Raw genomic sequence first — 13,327 nt, forward strand, 5'->3', positions numbered from 1 at the left:
GCACATGGCTTAATTTTTGTACTGTTTTCATTGTTTTCCTATCTGCATTTGGGTAGTCAGCATAGTTATTCTGATAGAGGGAGCATGCAGGCAGTGAAGGAACTTTTTTAACTATGGAAAAAACTGACAGTCACCAACAACATCAAATGAGGGAAGCTGCATTCTCTGTCCAGTGCTACCTAATTTGTCTGTGGACATACTTCTGAAGCAATTAACAATTTCCAGTCCCTTGTGGTAAGAGGAATCCCCTACAGTGGGACGTTCAAATTAGCAGACACCTTAGGGATAACAGATCTAACATCCTATTTTTTTTCAGATGAAGGACCCGACATTGGGAGAAATTAAATCATTTAACCCATGTCATAAGCCTAAATGGAGCAAATTCGAAGTGCCTAACTTGGTGTCCCATATTTTCTTCCTGCTTGAACTGAATTAGTTCTTGGGAATTATTCTATCACCATTGACCTACCCATCCATTCCTGCTGTCTGAGAAATGAGAACTGGAAGGCATACCAGATATACCCGTTACAGTAAAGTATCACCTGGCATGAGACAGGGACTTTAAATCCTTGAAAAAGGGGCACTTGGGTGGATTCAAACTAAATCATTAGGACTTTGCATAAAGATAAAAATAGCCCTGGAAAGTAACCTAGATAAACATTTACATAAGCATTTCTTTCAAGAAACAAATTAAACTGGGTTGTTAGAAAATTGCAGCAACCCTAGACATATGTCATGTCTGCTGTGAGAGTAAGGGTCCTTCACCACCCAGCCACGATCTATTCTGTAGTCTGATAAATGATGAGAAATATGCAGAGGGGTAATATTAAAATAAGGTTTGGACTACAGGACTAAAGAGATGGTGCTGCCGTTAAGAGTACTTACTTGTTGATGCAAAGAACCTGCGTTCAATTCCCAGCATCTACATGGTGCTTACCAGCTCGCTGCCTGTGACTCCAGTTCCTAGGAATCCTGTGCTCTACTCTGACCTCTGCAGGCACTGCCTGCACATGGTGCTCATGTACACACATACACAGAAAAAGTAGGTAACTACGTGTTCTAAAAATATGATTCCAGTTGCAATCCTGGCAATGAGCACACACCTGGAAGGTGGGCATTTTACTGTCTTCTCTCAAATACAGGTCTTTAGGTCTATGAATAAAAGTAGTTGCGACTTCAAAGCAGAGCCTGGGTCAGATCCAGAAATCTGACCACACAGCTGCGCAGGCAGCATGACAAAGGGAGTTCTTGCAACCCGTGAGCACCTAGGATCCATGTGTGACTGGGCTACCTAAGTGTCTAAAAGATAAATGAATGATAAAAAGATAATTCTTCTCTCCTAATTAAATCGGTCACTTTCATGTCACTGACTAAGCAATGGAAGGAAGGAGATTAAATAAAACATTTTAGGGCACATGATTTCAGCCCGTCCCAGTCGTGAAGCTTAGAAGAGAGGTATGGTGGTAGGAAAGTACAGTGACAAGTGACAACTTCACATTTGGTACACTAGGAAGCAGAGACCAGACAGAAACAGAGACACATTCTAACCTGCCAGCCCAGCCCATCCTGGCCTATGTCCACAGACTAGGGCCTATGTCACAGAGTCTACCCCTTCATAAAACAGTGCTGCCTGCTCGAGATCAAATGACCACACAGGGAGACACCTGACCACACAGGTGGCATTTCACATTTGAAGATCCAAAGCCCAATGTGAGGATGAGAGGAAAGACATTCTCTATGTATCTGTCCTCCTTGACCACTGATTGCTTTGGGGTATGCAATGTTCACCAGCAAAAAATATGCATTGAATTTTTAGCAAGGATCTTCTACTCTACCTGAGGCTGTGTATATTGAGGGGAAAGAGTCAGGTATGTTGTGGGATCTTAGTGTGAATCACACCTACAAATAACCGACTGCAAGGATGGATTGCCGATGTGTGGAGAGAGCTTACGCTCATCACCAGACTAAGTACAAGAAACATGTTCTTCAGAGTCTCTGTGCTCATCCTGTGTAGCAAAACATTGAATTGGGAATCATTTTTACCTAATTTCATTCTAGTACCAGAATAGAGGACATTATCTTAGTTAGGGAGTCTACATTCTCTGTATCTTATTATCCTATAATTAATCATGCTTACTGAGTTTCTGTGTGAATGTTTGGAGGAAAAAAATGGATTCATTGAGAACACGGTGGGTAGTAAATTACACAAACAAGCAAAACCATATTGGTCTTTTCTGCATTTATGAAGGAGATGTAAAGTTAGAGATGTGACTAACAGAACCAGGGGCTGTGCTTCTTGCTCCCTTGAAGTCTAGGAAGTTGGTCTTTGAATGGCAGTGCTGACTAGAGAGAGAAAACATGTCAGACTGTCTGAAACATGTAACTACCATAAAAGGTAGAGAAAGATCTGAGCACCCAGGGGTGAGAAGAAAGGAGGTGTGAGATTTCAGGAGGCCAGCAGTAGTGTTAGTAGTGAAGAGAATAAAAGGGGACAAGTGAGATGTACCCCATATAAATGCATTCACAGACACATAGTTCACTGTCCAGATATCTCTCCTGTCTCCCGAAGTAACTCTTCCACCAAAGAGCATGCCACAAGACAGGTACAGAACACCCAATAACCCTGGTGTTTTCACCCACTGAGGTGAGTCCGAGTAGCCTCACTGTCTTCTGTCACTGCCTCATCTTCTCCTGAAACACCTTGAGAATATTTCTTATTTATCTATAAATTTTAGTAGACAGTGCAGACCAATGATGATGAGATGACTTTGTGAAGTCTGTTAGTTCACCATTTTCCTTCATGTATAAAATAATGAAATCATAAAAAATCTGATCCTTAAGGACTTGTGACATATAAAGATAAAATTTGGATCTCTTAAGAAAAAGTGAAATAATTCTCAGTGTCTTAGTCAGTGTTCTGTTGCTGGGACAAGACACCATGACCGTAAAAACTTTTATAAAGAAAAGCATTTAACCGTACAGCTTGAGAGTGTTGGTCGTCATGAGAGAGGAGCATAGCAACATCAAGGCAGACATGGTGCTGGAGAAGTAGTTGAGAGTTCAATAACCAGCTCTGCCAATAGCAGAAAGAAGAGAGACACTGGGACTAGCCTGGGCATAGTGAAACCTCAAGACCCACCCCGCTGACACTCTTCCTTTGACAAGACATCACCTACCACAACAAAGAGCCCCTCCCTAAGGACCAAGCCTCCATATATGAGCCTGTGGAGGTCATTCTCATTCAAACCACCACACTTTTCCCCCCACAAAGATCCATTAGAAGGCTTGCTACTGGGAAATAATAAAGGGAGCTGTATGGAGAAGTGGGCAATCACTGCCATGGCCATTTCAGATAGAGCTGGTTTCCATGAATTCGGGCAGCAGGACTGTCTACAGCCAACAGTCTATGAAATCTCTCCTCATGCACTTTCCCAATTATGGAGTTTGTTTATCCTCAGCTAGCCCCTGAACAAAAAACAAACCAAACGATGGTGGTATTGATTTCCCTTTTTAAATATTTTTAAGCTTGTTAAATAGAGGTGGTTGCTGTAATTGCAGATTTACTATTTCACATTTGCAGCTTTCGTGGGGACAAAACCTCAGCCCCCTGTCATGAGTTTGACATGTTAAACGTTCCTAAACATTGGCAGTGCTGTGAGAGATGAACACAGAACCAGCACACTCTTCATACTTTGTCACACAAGGCTAATTTAGTCGGCTCTAAATTAGTGGTCTGTAGAGTGGAAACTGATGTGGTTAAGGGGAGATGTGTTTAACTGCATCCTGACAGCCTTGCTCTGTGATGTGGCACTATTTCATTAGTGTTTCATAAGATCTAAAGCAGAATCACTGGGTTTATACATCCATGGTTATCATTTAACAGCCAGCCCTGACCCAAGAGCTGTACTATTAGGGAGATCAGTTTTATCCAGCACTTTTTTCCTGAAAACATGGTGTCATAATGAGCAGTGTAATGGGACCTCATAGAAGACGACCAAGGAGACATCCTCCAGAAAGACGATCCATTCCTTCACCAACGACAAGATTCACACTCTATCCTTAATGATCAGTACCCAAATCTGAGAGACGTGGACAGTACCCATCCTTCAACTGGACAACTGACTTTGGACAGAGTCAACTGGTAGAGATTTCTCTTCCCTACCTGAACACTGTGGTGCAGGCAGAATCTGTGCATTGCTGCTTATGCCTTGGGTACCTTATTATCGGGAAATAGTAGGAAGCAGAAATATTGGGTAACTTTCTAATGAATGATACTTCAACATTCAATTTGTTCTGTCTTTTCAAGCAGAATTAGTTTTAGAGGTATTTTTGTTCATTTATTATTGGGAAAGACCTTACTAACTTATTCAAGCAAGAAAATTACCCCAAAAGCTCACAAGATTTATAATGCTTGGGAAAAAAAGGCAATTCAAAACCTAATGAGACATTTTAGGCCTCATTTACATCTCTAACCTGACCCATTTTCTGCAAAACGTTTTTGTTGGTAATTTACATACTAAAAGCTAGTTATTTATCCATCCCTAACCAAAAAGTTGATGAGATTACTAATACCACAGTGAAGTTGCGATTACCCTAAAAGCTAAATACAACCATTTCTAGAAGGTTGACTATCGAGTCATTTATTTAGCTGTAATCTTCATTACAAGCTGGCAATGTACCCAAACTCTGAAAAAAAAATGACATGAAAGCCCAAATGTTTCATTGCCACATGCAGATTGAGAACAATTATCAATTGTTGCCTTGGAAGTAAAGAACAGTGAGGTGCTTTGACTATGTACAATATGTATGTATGTATGTATGTATGTATGTATACATATAATGCATATATGTGTATATATATATTACAGTGAAATATATTTTGTATATGTTAAACCTTTGTATGCATGTGAAGCTTGTAATTTTATTGTCTCATTGATATTGTTATTGTATTTGTTGTTGTTGAGGTGGGTATGTGAAGGAGTTGTTTCTCTGTGTGTGCAGTTACACATGTGTATGGGTATATGTACACTTGTGTACTTATATGAAAGTGCAAAACTCACATACTATGTTTTTATCTAAGGTAGGATCTATCTCTGGGTCCTGGGATTTGCCAATTTGGCTCAGCTGTCCAGTCACTAAGCCCCAAGTATCACCAGTCAACATCTCCCCTGAACTGGGATTATATGAGCATACCACTAAATCTTGCCTTTTACATGGGTTCTGGTCATTGAATTCTGGTTTCCATGCTTACATAGACAGTCCGACTGACTGAGCTCCCCTGTACCAGATCAAGTTACCGTGTAATGCTTGCTTATTAAGGAATATTAACTTTCAATATGCACACAAGGGAACAGGAAGGCTATAATGAGAAAGTGAAGAACATACGTGAGGCACATCTCATAAGTTTTAGGCATATTTATCTTCCTTTCATGATAGATGAAGGAAGGAAAATACTGGAAGCCAGAGTTCTAAAAACAATGAAGGGAGAAGGAGATAGGGAGGGGTTGGCAAACAGATGCAAAGTTACAGATCACAGCAATCAATTCTGTGTGTTATGTCAATCTAGGATGACTATAGTCAATGATATTTGTATATTTCAAAATAGCTAGGAGAAAACATTTTGAATGTCTTCATAACAAGGCAGTTATATACATTTAAATCTGTCTATATACTAAGTAACTAAAAAAGACAACCAAAAGATATTTTTAGGTACTGGATCACAATACTGGATATATCTTTATGTATGTAAACCTTTCACTGATGTTTAAGGGGATATGAAAAACAAAACAAACAAAAATAAAAAACAAGGATTTAGGAGCTCGGTGAGGAAAGTGATTATTTTACAAGCTTGAAGACTTGACTTTGGGAATGCATACTCCCCATAAAGCTGCATACTTTGTGCTAAGCACTTGTGAACGTAGTGAAAGAGAAGGTGTGTAGGAAGACAGATCCTGGAGTCATGCTGGCCAAACAGTCTCCATGAAAAGATTAAGTCCAAGGTTCAGTGAGAGAGCAAATGGCAACAAATAAGGCAGAGAAGCAATTGAAGAGGCCATCCTAATGGTTAAAGTCTGGTCAGTCCACATTCCCTCAGAGACACAATGTACAGACAGAGTCACACACATATGTACATGCAAACATTCACACACATGTATGCACACAACACACACACATAGACATGTGCAAACACATACCTACACATATGCACAGAGAGATGGGGAAGAGAAGAGAGAGGGAAAAGAAAGACAGGGAGAAAGGAAGGAGGGTAGGGGGTGAAAAGAGAGAGGAGACTGAGAGAGAATGAGAGAGGAGAGTAAGAGATGGGGAGATGGGTAGAAAGAAAGCAGGGAACAGAAGTGTGGGAGGTGGAGAGAGAAAGAGAGAGGGAAAGAAGAGAGAAAGGGAGTGAAAGTAATAGGTGGGAGATGAGAGACTGTGGGTGTGAAATCAGATCTTGGTCATCTCAAATTTTCCACTGAACCACCAACTGTGCTCTCTGCAATCAATCTTTATCAACTGTTACCAGTAGTCCTTGTCAGTGACTATACCCATGGAATAAGGAAAAACAACAAAGAATGTGTATTTCCTGAGGCCAGCTCTCAGGCAAAAGAGAGAAGAATCTAGTCCTACTGTCACACGTGGTTTAAGAAATCTCATCAGGCAATCAGGATGACTCCTTTTGTCACCTTTGTGTCAGATAAAATAAGAGGAAATTGTCTCCTGAACTATTATGCAAGTGGGGTAACTGAATGAAATCCGGGAGGTGAAAAAGCAACGTTTCTGGTTTGTTGTGTGACTGCCCCTTATTCTTTTAGACTAATAGTCATCTTTAGAGAAAAATAATTCATGCTTTGTTGAATTTCTTTTCATTTTTCCAAGAATCTTTAATGTACTATTAAAAATTGAGCAATCTAGATACACAGCAATACGTCTTTACACTAAACGTAAACACTACAACTTGAATATCCTAACAAGATTCATTCCAGTGCCAACAAGACAAGAAACAGAGCCTTAATGGATTTGATACATAGTTACCACCAACCATATGTTTTCAGTGTGTTATCTTCATATATAACGCAATTGTATATGTCTACAAATGCACAGAAAAATCTTTAAAACTTAAGAAAATTATGATACAGAAACATAAAAATGGCCATAACTATTAATTTTCTATTTACATATTTTCTTGATCAAGGTACTGATATAAGACATGCTCTTCTCTTTCCAGGTGAAAATCTACTACCTAAAAAAAAACCAAAACACGTTGGTCTAGGTGACCAAGAGGCCACCATTCTTCATCTGTGAAAGGCCAGCAGACCGAGGCACAGTATACTGACTTTGTGGGCAATTAGTCTACCTGGAGTTCAGCGTCTGTTTCCAGAGAAGGTCCTACAGAGGTAAGTGTCTATGTGTAGACAGATGCTTTGATAACCCAGTTTCCTGGATGAAGTCTTCATTGAATTTTCCAGTCAATCATGCCATTGGTTCTAATAGAAACTGTCAACATATTACCTCTTCCCTTTTCACTGGCTGTATGAATACCTTGCTTACAACCGCTGTACTTCTTGAAATGAATGATACCTCACATTTCTGGTCCTGTACATGTGCATAATGGTGCAAGTAAAAATTCAGAGTAAAAGAGAGAGAAGGAAAGAGAGAGGCTATTCAGTATGCTTTAAAATGATCATACTGTTTATTTTTAATTTTTGAAAATACAGCTGTTGCCAAAAAATCCATTTCCCAAGGGCTTTGAGGACTTGTAACTATTTGCTTGTATGTCATATAGAAAAGGTATAAAATGTAAAATAACTTTGGTTTCTAAATAGAAAGAAAAATGTTGCCAGGAGAGACATCTAGAACAATGGTTGGTGAACTGTGTGAGTGAAATTCTGCCATGTTCTATCTAGCAAGATCATTAAATGGGAATCAAAGATATTTGCTGTATAAATGAGAAAATTGTCTCCAAGTGCATAAATGCAAGTTTACCCCAGAAGATACAATATATAAATAATGCAAGTCTAACTTTTATTGTTGGAATATTGTTGGGCACAAGAATCACAACTAAAAAAAAAAGCAAAAGTCTTATTATATAGCTAAAGTTTCCATTGAGTTTTGTGGTTTGAGATTTTTCTAAGTTTCTTTTTTTCCAAATAAAATACTGATTTTATTAACCCATTTACCAACAAGAATTACAGAAGTTATAAATGCACACACATTCATGATTCACTGTATCATAAACCCTCTGAGTGTCTGACTAGTTTAAGGTCTCTGACTAAATTTAGAGAAAACTAGTTCATGCATATGATATAGGCAAAGACTGAAAGCAGAAATTCTATAGAATATCTAAATGTCACAGGTGTTATTGGAATGGAAATTCACCTTTCTATACATTTTCTAGGTGTTATATATAGATGGGGCTGGATACCATATTGTTACACTTTATTTCTGACTTTATCACCTATCACCTTCTTCCAAATTACTAGAAACTAAAAATACCATTTTGAAATCAGGCAGAGGAGTGCTTCAGCAGATACCCGGAGTCTAGATTCACTGCCATCTTGAAGAAATACGGTGTACGTCATCTTCGATATTGCTGGTAGATAGAGCCAAACCAATCAACTGGGATAGATTTGATTTTGGAAACAAGTAGTGCAGGCAGCCTAATTATTTCAGAAAGTGGGGGAGAGAAAGGTACAGTAAAATTGTTACAGGATAAGCAGGTATCTGGAAAGAGGTTGAAAGGTAGAAAAACTATATCGTTAATGAAGAGGATCACTCACTTGTCCTCTTATACAGGTTTATCTTACTGCTTTTAATGTGTATATGTGGGGGTGGGGTAGTGACGGAGTTAGAGCCTTTGAACCTCTGGGGCTGAAATTACAGGGCAATTGTTAGCTATTCATCTTGGCTCCTTCAGAGTCAAACTCCAGCCTCCGAAAGTTGTCATTTATGTTCCCAGCTGTCGAGCTATCTCTCTAGACCTTTAGTAACCCTTTGATCATAAAGATAATGCCTTCATATTCTTTTCATTGACAGAATTCAACTTTTACACTGTTTAAAGAAAATTAGGTAGGGTTTTTTTTTCTCTTGAGTTCGATATACATTTAGGGTCGATGTATTGAAAAAAATGGAATGTATCATTGTGCATTTTAAGTCAATTGGTCGTCAAGCTAGTAATAAATGAAGAAAATTCTGCTTTTAAAAACTACCCTTTACTCTGAGAACACATAAGTAAGTTAACAGCATGTCTGACTTCTTAACAGACAAAGTTTACCTCCTTTCAATTCTTAAACTTCCACAGAACCCTCTAAAAGCCACCTGCTTAGGACCAGCTGTGTGATCATTCCTAATCAGAATTGGGTTTGTTCTCTAAAAATGTCCTTGTGAATCAATACAGCAGGTCCTGATATTTATGAGCACATGTTTCCAATTAATTATCTAAGAGGCAGGCTTTGCAGGCACCTTCGTTCAGAGGCACACACCTTCTACCTCTATCCTGAGGTAGAAGGATCTTGAAACACAAAGCGAAGCTACCCTACCAGTTTTCATTCCCCGCTGGGTACTAGTATTTTACTGTGTGCAAAGGGGAGTGAGGTGCACTGCAGCCTCACTTTGCCAGTCTGAGAGTTTGAACATGTCCTTCAGAATGAGGTCGAGCCTGCTCTGAGGACCCGGCTTCTCCTGTTCTTCTATTGTCATTTCAATTTCCTTTCATGCCTTGAACTCTTCCCTTATTAGAAAGTGGAGAAAACATCAAAATGTCCTTCTTGAAGCTTCACTTTGAGACTTAGGTGCACAATCCACCACGACCTGTGCTATAGCAAGCATGCGGCGTCACTGGGAAGAGTGAAAATCTGACTCGGAGTGATTCGCTGTAAAATTTCTTAGTTGCAAACTATAATTAAAGTGAACAATGGCAACAAACGAAACACATAAGGAAAATAACTTTCGTCTTTAGTGATCGAAGTTTAGTATAAGCAACACTCTTTATTTAACTAATATTTATGCGCCGGGAACCTTAGAGGGTGGTAGGGACACTGAAGCTTACATCTATGCTGTGCTATCATAGTAAATTCATCTGAGTGTTATAAGAAGTAAGGCACCGATTCCTCCCAAGCTTACATATAACAGGAAATGTCCCCGATCTCATACCTGTAAGGAGGAAATGGTAATGTCAAGAATTGCGATTCAGTGAAAGCAGAATTTGAATTTAGAAAGCAAAAGTGCATGGCCAATTTCCTGAGATGGAAATCTAGATGACACATTTGAAGAAGTAAAAGCAGGCAGTGTGGTGACTGGAGCATAAGGAGCAAGTGGAGAAAAGAACGAATCAGGATAAGACTAGTGCGAGGCAGAAGGGAAAGCCACAAGGGGTTCTAGAGACTACGGAAGAAGGTTGACATCCTGTCTAAGTGCAATGGTTCCCATTAATCATGACTGTGGTTGGTGGACTGATACGAAAGGAAGGGAGGATATCCAAAGACAAAACTGGAAAATCATATATCAGATCAGAAGCGAGAGGAGGATAAAGATGTATTGGTCTAAAAAGGATATGGAGGCAAACATAGGAATCCCACTATAGTTCCAGAAAAGAATTGACCCGAGCCGTTAAAAATGTAAACAAAGAGGTCCAAGAATGCGATGCTTTCTGTTATGTTTATCCCGAAATGGCTATAAATTAATCACAATAGGTCAATTTATAAGGGTGTCTCATTGGCAGCCTGAACCTCAAAAAACTGGGCCACTTGAATAACTTAGAAATCATTGACTTCTAGATAGTAACAGAAGCGAAGACGGTGAATGAGTTTGTGAAAGAAGATAGAGCAGAGAAATGAAAGGCAAGGTCCTGAACAGAAAGGGCTGTGAGTGGCGTCATTCTATAGTTATCAGGTAGCAAAGCAGCCGGGAAGAAAGCAGAGAAGGAATAGACAAAGTGATAGGAGAAATATCGAGTGGAAAGATACTATGGAAAGCAAGGGGCAGGCAACATTTCTAAAGAAGTACTACAATACACACTGAGCTGTGTGTCCTCTCTCACAGTAAATGAGTGTGCATCATTAGCTCCCTTTGCAAGAGAGCTTTGAAAAGGAACGGGGCGGAAATGCACAATATAGGAAGGACACCATTCCATGAATGAGAAAAGAAGTAGGATTAGCAAACTCAAGCAACCCTTTCTGAAACTCAGTGTAAAACTAAAGACGGAAGTTGTAATGGCCATGTAGAAAGATCTACTTGATTTTTTCCCATAATCCTGGGTCTATTTATCTAGAATGGAAATTTTCCATGTAAATGTGCAAGGAATATGAACACATATGACGTCACAGGCTATCAGGAAAGTAAATGACCACAAAACACTAACAGAACAGGAAATAACTTTTGATAGTACCTGGTATGAAAGTCCTGATGGGATCAGGAATATATATGGGGAAAAGAACCAAGCAAGTGATGGAGATAGAAAAATGTGTGAATGAGCCAGCAAGATGTATCAATTAAGATTGAAAAACAAAATTGATAATTACATTTTAAATTATATTTGTGTGTTTATTTGGAGGGGCAAGGTTTCTTTGTATAGAACACTCTGTCCTGGAACTCTCATTGTAGACCATGCTGGCCTTGAACTCATAAATCTGCCTGCCTCTCCCTCCAAGTGTTGTGATTAAAGGCTGGAAGAGACTATGTGGCTGCTAGGAACTGAACTCAGGTCCTCTGAAAGGACAGGGAGTCCTCTAAAATGGTGAACCACCTCTCTAGACTTTCTCTTGTTTTTTTGTTTGTTTGTTTGTTTTGCTTTGTTTTTATTTTTGTTATAATTACAATAGACCTCTGGTTTTAAGTGGGTTTTTTTTGGGGGGGGATTCTACATATTTACTGTATTGATGAATTACCTAATCTCTTCCTCACAGATTTTTATCTACTAGCTTCTTCGTCTTATTCTTTTTAAAGTTTTATTTTATGCTCACTGATGGTTTTCCCGAATGCATGTCAGTGTGAAGGTACAGATCCCCCGGAACTGGAGGTGCAGACAGATGTGAGCTGCTCCTCTGTACACTGTGATGCTGGGAATGGAACCCCAGGCCTCTGGAAGGGCAGCCAGTTCTCGTAACCGCTGAGCCACCTTTACAGCCTTATTTACTTCTTTGTCTATGTAACTCACTCTATTCATTCTTGTCAAAGTCTAAAATGTCAAATTTTTAAAGCTATGTACTTATAAAGAACTATAACGTAATTTCACATGACTTTTTTCCCTTTAATTTAATTGATTCATCTCTGCATCCCAGCCACAGTTTCCCCTCTCTCCCTCTGCTCCCCACCCCTCCATCCTCCTGCCACCTCCCCCCACAGCATCCACTCCTCCTCAGTTCCCTTCAGATGAAGACAGGCCTCCTAAGATATCAACCAACCACGGCACATCAAGTCGCATTAACATTAGGCACCTCCAGTCATATGTAAGGTAGACTTTAAGGGGACTTCACATGGCATTTTTAACAACAGATGTAAACTCGGTTTCTTTGTACACTTTCAGTAACTTATTGTTTCATATTTCAACACATAATGCCTTCTCCGTTGTAAAAATTGCTCAATTGTCTAATCTGCACCATTAGTCATTTTTATTCATTAGCATTTTCTATGAATATTTGAGAAGCAACACTTTAAAATTTCAGCACTGCCACAATAAAATACTTTTTTTCAACATAAAATAAACATGAGAATTTCAAATTTGAAATAAAATGAATACTGCAATAGTTGCAAGAAAAAAAATTCTCTAGTAACATTGACAGGACCTGACACAGAACTTAGGTCAGTGGCAGCATTAAGCAAAATTGATTTGCAAATTACAAAAAGAACTTCTAATGCTTTATTTCTGTGAGTAAATATTTTTTTCCTCCCTCACAGAATGTGGATACAAGTCTGCAGCAGGAGAAAGACAGTTTGCTATTCTAAGCTGATTAAGGAAAGTTAAGTCCTTATTCTTCCCATTCTCAGTCCTGTTTCTGACACTCTGCACTAGGAAGCTAGAAAATCAGGAGTCACAGTGATCAGTCTCAGAAACAGGAAAGGTCTTTCATGTCTCCCACCGGCACCTACTGAGCAGGGGTCTTCCTCTGGCCACATTTAGAAAATAAGAAAGGATCTTCACATAACATCGAGGGTCCGTGAAACATTGGTCCCAAGCAAACATTGAAAACATTTAATAGACCCAGCATTTCAAAGTTCAATAATTGGATTATTATTTAAATGAACCACTTTTTAAGGTGCCATGCCTAATGGAAACCTTCTGAGCAAAATTCCACCTTTTAAAGTTGTACTTGCATATCATATAGATTTT

General features: G+C 39.2%; 1 protein-coding gene across 12 annotated transcripts in view; it reads left to right on the forward strand.

Annotated features, from left to right (window-relative positions):
* Positions 1-13,327, forward strand: part of Tenm3 (teneurin transmembrane protein 3) — a 2,726,621-nt gene that overhangs the window by 1,414,269 nt on the left and 1,299,025 nt on the right. For all 12 annotated transcript variants that reach the window (XM_063275416.1, XM_039094506.2, XM_039094513.2 and 9 more), the window contains one exon: positions 7,229-7,397. The gene's annotated coding sequence lies outside the window, so the exon portion shown is untranslated. The remainder of the gene's footprint in view (positions 1-7,228; positions 7,398-13,327) is intronic.

Source organism: Rattus norvegicus, chromosome 16, assembly GCF_036323735.1.
Source record: "Rattus norvegicus strain BN/NHsdMcwi chromosome 16, GRCr8, whole genome shotgun sequence".
Taxonomy (NCBI): domain Eukaryota; kingdom Metazoa; phylum Chordata; class Mammalia; order Rodentia; family Muridae; genus Rattus; species Rattus norvegicus.